Source organism: Zeugodacus cucurbitae, chromosome 3, assembly GCF_028554725.1.
Source record: "Zeugodacus cucurbitae isolate PBARC_wt_2022May chromosome 3, idZeuCucr1.2, whole genome shotgun sequence".
In the NCBI taxonomy this organism is placed as follows: domain Eukaryota; kingdom Metazoa; phylum Arthropoda; class Insecta; order Diptera; family Tephritidae; genus Zeugodacus; species Zeugodacus cucurbitae.
Window position 1 is genome coordinate 42,200,026 of NC_071668.1, and position 12,056 is coordinate 42,212,081.

The following is a 12,056-nucleotide window of genomic DNA, read 5'->3' on the forward strand; positions in this document are numbered from 1 at the left end:
ATCCACAACTACTTGAAGCACTATACTACAGTGACAGACATTCGTTTAAAGGCAGCCTTATTTTTCATTTTGCTTCATTCTCTCTCTTTTATCATTGACTTGCTTAAAACAAATTCTATGTTATATTGCTTGCTAGACTAACGGGAGTTTGTTTGTAGTGCAAAAATCTAGGTTCGTTGTTGTAGTTGTTTTTAATGCAATTTTTTTAATAATATGATAAAACAAGTAAGGAAGGGCTAAGTTCGGGTGTAACCGAACATTTTATACTCTCGCAATTTATTTAACATTATTTATATTATATAATACACAATTTGAAACACGTCATATATATCGTATAAAGTCCATTGACAGTTGGAAACCATAATATTAGGTTAGAAGCACCGAGGTCCTCGTGTTCGATATATGGGGTCTTAAAGACCTATGGTCCGATTTCGACGATTTTTAGAATGGGGCTGCCACACTATAAACATAGTATTTGTGCAAAGTTCTGCACCGATATCTTCACTAGTGCTTACTTTAAATATTGTAATGTAAACGATTCAGATCGTCTTCAAAGTTCTGGTATATAGGAAATAAAGGTCGTTATTTGGATGAGTGTTTGTTTTAAACGAGCCTTCTTCATTGTGGCTTCGTTGATAAGTTTGATTTGATTGACCGATTGACCGTTTATCAGCTTATCTATCCGATTCTGATGTCGAGATATCGACTGAAGCCTCCCAGACCTGATGCAAAGTATTTGGTTTGGTTTTACAACAAATAGTTATTGATGATAGTTATAGATGATAAGATTTGGATTTCCCCCTAGTCTTTTGCTCCCCCGTAAAGTCATAGGATACTACATAACATATACTTATATATGTATATACATATGTCCTTTATAATATATTTAGCAATATTTCATTAATAGCAATTTTAATTTAGTTGGATGTTATGTTTAGCTTCAGAAAAGTTCCTTGGGGACTACGAAATCTAAACGTTGTTCATTATTGGCAAAAATTTGCTAAGATGTAATCGCATGCAATATATAGAAAACAATTTCCTCAAGTTACTCTCATTATCTCCACATTTATATACAAGAAATGGAAAAATAAACTTCTTAATATAAAAACGGCTCAATAACGCGAGCCATCAACATGTTCATATATTTCCTTTTTGTATAAAAATAACGACAAAAGTAAAATATCTCCATTACAACAAATTCACTTTCACAACTATCCACAACGAGGTATTTTATTTGTCAAGAGCATTTTACTTCTTAACAATTTATCAAGAAAAAAGCTTTTTATTTTAGACACAGAATACGAAATGCTTTATAAATTTCAAATTTTTACAAATTAGAAATTTGTTGAATTTGCAAAGTGCACAGAATAGGGCTGTAGATTGTATTAATATACCGACAATCCAAAAATTACAACGTAATGGATACTTATGGTTATAACAATAAACAGAATTCGGAACAACAAAGCGGAGATAAAGTATTATTTCCATATAGGAAGGTAGCTACACTTGGTATGGGTGCGGGGAATCCTACCAGCAATTCTTCAACACATACAATGGCAATCGCACATCAATCGTACAAAACAAATGCGAATTAGAATTCGCCGTATGATGGAAGAAGCACTCGTAGTCCTTTGTGTCAGGACGTAACAAAAATCATGCACCTAAAAATACAACACAAAATATTCTACAACAACAGGTATTATTGAAATGAATTTAATTGTAAAACTAAAACAAAACAATAATTTTGATACTTTTAACAGATATGGTATTATTACTTCCCATGCTTATAATAAATAATGGTGGATAATCGTCAAATAGTGTAACATGCGTATGCCTTCAACCATCAAGTAATCACTACTCAGACAACAACACCGGCATTCGCAGCAACATTTAATACATATTCAAATTCAGAATAAATGTCAAAATCGCATAACGTAAGGTTTGTACTACGACTAGTGGCTGCCATACGACGCACCTAGGCCATTGGGAGGCCCATTGTGATACCACTGGGACTGAGATCCCTCACACTATCGAGTCATCATTAAACCACCCTGTGGTCCTATTAAAGTGAAAAAGTTCACACAATTTGACATGAGCAACTTCGCCCACATCCTCGAGAAAACCGCATCCAATAGCTGCGATTCTTTTAATGTAAAGAGCCTTGCATCCACAAAGACGATGTGTAATCGTTTCTTCTTCTTCTTCTTCTTGACAGCTCCTGCAGTAATCATTGAAAGGTAGGCCTAGTCTGCTGGCGTGTCTCCCAATCAGACAGTGTCCCGTTAACACCCCTACAAGGGTTCTTGTTTCATTCCTCTTAAATTTCAATAAGCGGCAAGTACGGCTCTTATTCCACTCTGGCCACGTTTGTCTACTTACGGAGCAAGTCGTTACTTGTTTCCATTGTGATTCAGCCGTATCTACTGCATGTTTCTCGATTAAGTATTTGCAGGTTGCCAGAGGTATATAGATTGCCTCTTTATCGGCCTCCAACTGCAGTGTGGTGCCTAGTCTGGCTAGTTCATCTGCTACACAGTTCCCCAGGGATGTCACTATGTCCTGGGACCCATTGTAGGTGTATCGTGAAATATGACGTCATTGTCAATAATAAATCCAAGCATTCTTTCACTATCTTAGAAGATATTCTATGAGATTTTAATGATTTTAAAGCCGCTTGACTATCCGAGAATATGGATATCTGTCTGGCCGCTAACACTCTTTTTGACGGAACGAGAAGGCTTTCTTTAATTGCAGTGATTTCTGCTTGGAACAACTGCAATGATCCGGTAGCCGGAAGGCGATTCTGGTATCTAGTTTTTCTGAGAATACCCCACCTCCAACTCGTTTGTCTAGTTTTGACCCGTCCGTATAGATACTTATCGCTGAATCTCTGTCCACTTTTCCCATATCCCACTCCTCTCTAGAGGGGAATGATATATGTACTTCAGATTTTAGATTCATATCTATAGGATTGCGAAAATCCGTCCTATTTGGTAGAAATGGGAACTTGCCGAGTATACTAGAATGTCCTCTGTTGCAGGTTTTCAGTAGTGAAGATTCTCTCAGTCTAAGTGCCGATTTCGCCGCCTGTTGCTTACAGAATATGTCTATAGGCAGTAAATGCAGAATAGCCTCTAACGCCTGGCTCGGCGTTGTTCTGAGAGCTCCGCTGATACATACACATGCCACTCTTTGTAGACTACCCATGCTCTTTATTGCGTACTTCTTGTCGATTATTGGCCACCAGACTAATATACCGTATGTCATAATCGGCCTTACCACAGCTGTGTAGAGCCAATGCGATATGCGGGGTGTTAGTCCCCATTTTGGTCCGACCATCCTTTTACAGGTGTATAAGGCCAAAGCCGCCTACCTTACCCTAGCTTCCAAGTTTGGTTTCCATGATAGCTTCCAGTCTAAAATTAGTCCCAGATAGCTTGTTTTCTCACTTACTGTTAGTGATGTGCCATTTATTGAGGGTGGTGTGAACTCTGGAATCTTGTGTTTCCTAGTAAACAGCACTATCTCAGTTTTACTTGCGTTCAGGCTTAATCCACAAGATTTAGCCCATAGATTTAACTCATTTAACCTTGTTTGCATAAGGTCCGCGACGATACTTGGGAGTTTTCCTCTAATTGAAACCGCCACATCATCAGCGTAGGCCACAGCATGTACTTCCCCCTTCTCTAGATGTAACAACATACTGTTCATTGTTAAGATCCATAGAAGGGGGGATAGCACGAATCCTTGAGGTGTGCCCCTACGGACAGATCTGCACATCGTTGAAACCCCCAGTGTTGAAGTTATTAACCTGCATAGAAGCATCTGTTCTATAAGCTTCGTGAGTGATTCCGACACATGCAGATCTTTAAGCGCGCTGATAATGGCCTTAGGCTGGATGTTGTTAAAAGCTCCCTCTATATCCAGGAAAGTAATGAGAGCGTATTCCTTTACCTCCAGGGCCCTTTCAATCTCTGTCACCACAGAGTTTAATGCTGTTTCCGTGGATTTTCCTTTGGAGTACGCGTGTTGCGAAACTGCTAACCTTTCTGGAGGTAAACTGCTTCTTATGTTAATTTCTATTAGTCTTTCCAACGTTTTCAGTAGAAATGAGGAAAGACTGATTGGTCTAAAGTCCTTTGGACTGCTGTGAGAGCTTAGGCCCGCTTTAGGTATGTATATTAGCTTCACTTTCCTCCATAGTGAAGGAATAAAGTTCAATCGGAGAGTCCCTTCGAGAATGGTTGTTAACCAACCCATTACGTAACTTATCGATTTCTGTAGTTGAGCCGGGACTATGCCGTCAGGTCCCGGTGATTTAAAAGGCTTGAAGCTATTAACAGCCCATCTTATCTTGTCTTCTGATATTAAGTCGACCATATTAGGATCTGGCTCAATTTCAGTATCAAATGTATATTCCGCGGTGAAGCTTTCTGAGCTGCCCGGGAAGTAATTTAGTAATTTTAGGGTTTCCTCACTGGATTCCGTCCAGCTTTGGTCCGGCTTCTGATGGTATCCAATGTAATGTGCAGATTTCGCTATTACTTTTCTTAACTGAGACGCTTCTGCAGAGGTCTCGATTTCTTCATAAAAGGATTTCCACGAATTACGTTTAGATTTCCTGATTTCCTTTTTGCATGACCTCAGAAGGCTGTGGTAGCGGTCCCATTCCTGTTATTCTTGGGATAGTTTTGCTACATTGAATTGCTTCCTGCAATCCTTCTGAGATTTCTGAAGCTCGAGGGACCATCATTGGGGCCTAATTCTTCCCTTACTGCGAGTAAGAGGACATGACATTGCCAGTGCTTGCTGATAAGATTCCGTGAATCGTTCAACTAAAGTGTCTAAGTCCTCTTTGTGCCTAGGTTGGAATGGAGGAAACGTAGGAATATTCTTTTTTACCTCTTGCATGTGCACTAGCCAGTTTGTTTTCCTATGATTCCTACTTTTTCACTCAGTACAAAATCAATATACCGATGATCGGAAAAGGAGTGTTCTTCTAGAACCCTCCATCGTGTTACTCTATCTATCAGCTCTTCCGACACAAGTGTTATATCTAATACTTCTTGTCAGTTTCTAGTGATAAAGGTTGGCGCGTTGCCTCTATTGCTCAAAAAGAGTTTCGTGCCTATTAAATAACACTGTCCAACAAATGAAGACTTTTTGAATGGAACAGAATAGCGGCCCCACAATTCTGAAAGGGCATGTTGAGTAGATCATTTTTGAAGAACAAACTTATGGTCCAGCACGTCTGAGTTTTTTTTTACAGTGGGTCAAAGTTTTCATTTTTTGGTCGAAGGGAGCATTATACTATATGAAAAAAATGTTGTAAGTTAATGTCTGAGAGAATTCTTATGGTCAGAGTTGTATTGTGGAATTGTATGAGGATTATTTTTGTGGAAGATCTTAACCCTCTAACTGGTTTCTTTATGGATCAATTTTTCGAGAAAATAAAAAAATATCCTTTAAAAAAGGACATTTAAGGATTAAAATATTCTACGAAAATGTTTGGCGGAAAATTTCAGTGGGGGTCACCAAAGACACCATTGTTGTAAATAAAGCTCTTTACGATTAATTGGCAAAATTACACGCCAACATATACAAAGCAGGTTAAAACGTTGTCAAGTTCGGCCGGGCCAAAAACTGAGTTCTCGCGTCTAGTCAGCTGTGACTTAGAAATCGCGTGTGATAAAATTAAGCATAATTGACTTACTAAGCAGTACATATCGGGTGTGATTTTTACTAAAATTAATATAAAAAAGAACAATTAAAGCCTAAATAAGCATGGCGGATTCTGTTTGCAAATTAATTGGTTTTGTTTTATTTGTGGACATTTTACGCACCTTCAAAGCAGAAGAAAGATATTCCCTACAATTGAAGAACCATATTTTCTTTTCATAGGAATACGATTTTTATATGAAGCTTGGATACCAAAAACTGTATGTACTACTTGCGAAAGTGGTCCTTTGATCTGGTACAAAGGCGGTACTAAGGCGCTGCCATTTTCTGCGCCTATTATATGGATTGAACCTGAAAATCACAAATCAGATACATGCTATTTCTGCGTAAATTACAAATTTGGTAGAAGCCAAAGGCACTACGCGATAATGACATACGAAGCAACAAATAATGTCATTTTACCAGAAGTGCGCTGTGAAGGAGTTCCGGTGCCTCAACCGCCTACACATACATTTTCGGCCAATATGACATACGCCAATACAGAAATAACAGCTATAAGTTACTTGCCTCCTGGTGGTTTAAACATATGTCCTAATTTGATAGACCAAGCTTATTTTGAAGATCTTGTAAGAGATTTAGGCCTAGCAAAAGAGAAAGCTGAAATATTATGTTCCAGATTGAAAAACAGGAATTTGATAAAAGCCGATGTAAAAGTTATATCGCCAAGAAAAAGACACGCCGATTTGGAAAGTTATTTTAAAAAATCAGAAGAACTTGTATACTGTTGCAGTATTGAAGAGGTTCTAAAATATCTAAAGCTTCCACTGGACTCTTCCGCTTGGCGACTATTTATAGATAGTTCAAAACACAGCTTAAAATCAGTTTTACTGCACAATGGAAATCAGCATCCATACGCAAATATTTCAAATCTCTTAAATAAAATTGAATACTATAAATATAAATGGGAAGTATGCCCAAACTTCAAAATGATTGCAATATTGACTGGAATGCAAACAGGATACACAAAATATATGTGCTTTCTTTGTAAATGGGATTCATGTGCTACCAGCAGCCATTATCATATTAAATATTTCGAAAAACGTAAAGAAAATAATATTGGTAACTTAAATGTAATCCATGAATCTCTTGTCCCAAAAGATAAGGTCATACTTCCACCGCTGCATATTAAGTTAGGCGTGGTGAAAAATTTTATTAAAAGCTTAAATACATTTTGCTTTCAAACGCATTCAAACAATGATTATCTGCAGCAAAATTAAAAGAAGGTAAAATACGGTTTTAAGAAATAATTTATATCATTTAAAGTAAACTACCTTTTCTAGGAATGCTCGTTGGACCCGATATAAGAAAATTATTACAAGATGAAGAATTTTATGATCAGCATTTGACTTTATGCAGCTGGTTATATCAGAATTCCTTGGAAACTCAAAAGCACAAAACTATGCAGAAAATATTGAAAGCATGCTAATCGATTTTAACAATATTGACGTTAAGATGTCATTAAAGCTACATTTTCTGCACTCTCATCTCAATTTTTTTAAAGAAAACCTTGGAGCGGTTTCCAATGAACACGGTGAAAGGTTTCATCAGGATATAAAGGTATTGGAAGAAAGATTCAAAGGGAAATCCCAAACTGTAATGCTTGCTGAATACGTATGGGGCTTGTACAGAAACCTTGACACATCGGAACATTCACGTCAAGCTAAATACAGGAAAGCATATTAAGTTTAATCTTTAATCCCTTGTCCTACTATTGCTAAAGCAAAAAAATAAATATGTACATACAATAATAAACCCCTATTAAAACAAAATTATAATTATTTTATCAATCGTATCAGCAGAAACTGAAAAAAACAGCAAGTGCGCAACAACAAATCAGCAGGCAACATCAACCAAGCAGGTATCAGCAAACGAGCGGACAACAATGGAAAAAACAATGCAAGGTGAGCATGTACCGAAGAGAAAAGTACAATCTGTACAGACTGGCATTGACCGCTACGTCAACATAAAAAGGAAATCAAGTCCTATCAAGACAGCGGATAATGCCAAAAAGTTTCAACCCGCCACGCTTAATACAAATAAGCCTGGAAATTTAAATGGCAACAGATTTGCCATACTAAGCAATGGTTTGGACGACGATGCGAAGGGTGCCACCACAGTCGCGAATGCTAAGCCGCCGCCAATATATTTACGTGAGCGTAGCTCAAATGCACTTGTTGATAAACTCAGTGAAATTGTAGGTACCAACAATTTTCATATCGTGCCTTTGAAAAAAGGCAAGATTGATGAAACTAAAATACAATCCTACACTGAGAAAAGTTTTATGGATATAGTAAAATTTTTGTCAAATAACAACAAGAATTATTATTCTTATCAACTGAAGAGCTCTAAAGGCCTAGTTGTTGTTGTAAAAGGCATTGAGTCTTCGGTAGAATCTAATGATATCAAAGAAGCCCTTGAAGAATGCGGCTTTGGAATTAAAAATGTGGTAAATATCTTCAATAGAAATAAAGTACCACAACCAATGTTTAAAATTGAATTGTTGCCAAACTCTAATCCAATAAAAAAGAATGAAACACACCCAATATACAATTTAAAATATTTACTCCATCGTAGAATTACCGTTGAAGAACCTCATAAAAGAAATGGTCCGGTACAATGCACTAACTGCCAAGAGTATGGGCATACCAAATCATATTGCACTCTACGCAGTGTTTGTGTGGTATGTGGTGATTTGCACCCAACATCAAAATGCACTCTTAAAAAAGAGGATACAAATAAAAAATGCAGTAACTGTGGAGGAAATCATATTGCTAACTACAGGGGCTGCCCTGTATATAAAGACTTGAAATCAAAATTGTCACTGGGAATTCAAGCTCGTCGTAACCAAATGTTGAATATCCCTCGTAACGAAAATGTAGTAATTACAGACCAGAGTTCGAAACCTGGTAATTCTAAGGATATCTTTGTCCAGGGAAGCTATGCAAATGTGGTAAAAGGCAACGCTGTGCAAATGCAACAACCGCAAAATCCACCAAGTGGAGGTATTGAAAATATGATTCTAAATCTGACACAATGTATGACACAATTCATGTCTACGATGCAAAATATGATCCAAGATTTGATCAAATCTCAAAATCAAATGTTACAAACTTTATTATCTAAAAAATGAATATACTAAATATTTGTATATGGAATGCCAACGGTGTAAACCAACACAAACTGGAGTTAATACGATTTCTGACTGAAAAAAACATAGATGTTATGCTGATATCAGAAACTCATTTAACAAATAAAAACAATTTCTTTTTAGCGGGATATAGACTTCATGTTACAAATCATCCAGATGGAAAGGCGCACGGTGGAACAGCAGTATTGGTTAGAAATCGGCTAAACCACCATGCTTTAGAACCACATGCTACAGCGCAGCTACAAGCTACAACAATATCATTGAAAAATCGAGGCTCTGACCTCAATCTGACGGCTATATACTGTCCACCTCGTTTTAAAATTACAGACTGCGAATTTAAAGATTTTTTTGGAACGCTAGGTCCAAGATTTCTAGCTGGTGGTGATTATAATGCAAAACACATGTACTGGGGCTCACGTCTTATTAATCCGAAAGGACGACAGCTGTACTACACTATTATAAATAAGCACAATAACCTTGATATAATATCTCCTGGTAAGCCGACATACTGGCCCAGTGATAGAAACAAAATACCAGACTTAATAGATTTTGCTGTAGTCAAAAATATAGATAGATCGCTAATAACAGCAGATACATGTACAGACTTATCTTCAGATCATTCTCCTGTACTAATAAAGTTATTCGAACAGCCCATGATAGTTGAGCCAAAAGTATCTCTAACATCTTTTAAAACTAACTGGTTGAAATATAGAAAATATATCAGTAGCCACATTAATATCGATTTAAAAATAAGTACAGGAAGAGACATTGATGAAAGCGTAATGGAATTCAATGATGTAATAAGAAATGCAGCTGTCTTGGCAACACCTAAAAGAAAAGTTAAGGTTTTTAGAAACATGACTAATAATGAAATAGAAAAGCTTGTAAATGAGAAAAGGCAAGCGAGACGTGAATGGCAGTTAAGCCGTTCCCCTTCTACTCTGCGTCAACTGAAATCGGCTGCACGTAAGTTAAAAAAAGCACTTAAACGCGATGAAGAAAACAATACTGAAAATTATATAAAGCACCTGTGTCCAAATTCTAGCAAGAAAAACTCCCTTTGGAAAGCCCAAAAGTATTTTAAGCCTCCAGTAGATTCCAAGATGCCTATAAGACAGTCGAATGGTAATTGAGCGCGCAGTAATGAGGAAAAGGCAAATTGCTTTGCAAATCACCTTGAAAAGGTATTTCAACCCAATGTACCAAAAAACAACTTTAAGTTGCCAACTTTGCCCAATATTGCAAACGAGTCAAGCGTGTCTATTAGGACGTCTACTTATGAAATTATCAAGATCCTAAAAGAGCTAAATCCGAAAAAGTCTTCAGGACACGATAATATTACTCCAAAAATGTTAATTGAGTTGCCAAATATTGCTATATCAGTGCTCTCTTTGCTCTTTAATGCAATTCTTGGTTTCGGGTACTATCCAATTTCGTGGAAAAAGTCGCAGATCATCATGATAGATAAACCTGGAAAAGACTTAACACAACCATCTTCCTACAGACCAATAAGTCTCTTACCATGTCTTTCCAAAATATTCGAAAAAGTTTTACTATCAAAAATGTCTCCTTTCCTCCACGAAAATAATATAATACCAACCCATCAATTCGGGTTTCGTGCTAAACATGGCACAGTAGAGCAAGTGAATAGAATTACAAACGAAATCAGGAAAGCATTCGAGCATAGAGAGTACTGTTCAGCTATTTTTCTCGATGTAGCTCAGGCGTTCGATAAGGTCTGGCATGAAGGCCTTTTATGGAAAATCAAAAACGTTTTACCTTACGAATTTCCAATATTTTAGGAGTCATATTTAAGAAATAGGAAATTTACGGTTAAAGTAGCAGATTTTATATCAGAAGAACGAGCAATAAGGGCCGGTGTACCTCAGGGCAGTGTATTAGGCCCCACTCTGTACATAATATATACAGCAGACCTTCCAATAGCTAACAACGTATTGACATCCACTTTTGCGGATGACACAGCCATAGTAAGCCGAAACAAATGCCCCATTAGAGCATCAAGAGTATTAGAGGAGCACTTAACTTGTGTCGAAGAATGGCTAGCCAACTGGCGTATAAAAATTAATGAGCAAAAATGCAAGCATGTTACATTTTCTCTAAGGCCAGAAACATGTCGGACAATTAAAATAAACAATGTGGGAGTACCCCAAGCGAATGAAGTAACTTATCTTGGGATTCACCTGGATCGAAGGCTTACGTGGCGGAAACATATAGCGAGTAGAGTAACTTGCATGAAGTTAAGAGCAGCAAATTTAAATTGGCTTCTAAACAAAAATTCTAAACTTAGCCTAGACAACAAAGTCCTGTTATACAATGCAATCATAAAACCGATTTGGATGTATGGTATTCAACTGTGGGGTACGACCTGTGCAACCAACATTGATATAATTCAGAGATTCCAATCTAAAATGCTTAGAACAATAACGGGTTCACCATGGTACATGCGTAATGAAAATATCCATAAGGATCTTGATATTCCTATGGTAAAGAAGGAAATAGAGGACAGCAGAAAGAAATATATTTCTAAACTTCGTGAACATCCAAACCCATTGGCAAACGCCTTGGTACATTCCAATCAAACTCGTTTAAAAAGAAGAGATCTACCTGCCTACTAAAGAGCAACGTTCTGCCAAAAAGCTCAAACACATTCTTGAGCTTACTTAGTTGTAAATAGATTTAAGATTTTAATACTTATTGTTAGGCTTTAAACAAAGCAGATTCAATAAATAAAGAAATATTGAAAAAAAAAAAAAAATCGTAAAGAGCTTTATTTACAACAATGGTGTCTTTGGTGACCCCTACTGAAATTTTCCGCCAAACATTTTCGTAAAATATTTTAATCCTTAAATGTCCTTTTTTAAAGGATATTTTTTGATTTTCTCGAAAAAATGGTCATATTGACCCATAAAGAATCCAGTTAGAGGGTTAAGATCTTCCACAAAACTAATCCTCATACAATTCCACAATACAACTCTGACCATAAGAATTCTCTCAGACATTAACTTGCAACATTTTTTGATATATATATAGTATAATGCTCCCTTCGACCAGAAAATGAAAACTTTGACCCACTGTAAAAAAAAAACTCAGACGTGCTGGACCATAAGTTTGTTCTACAAAAATGATCTACTCAACATACCCTTTCAGA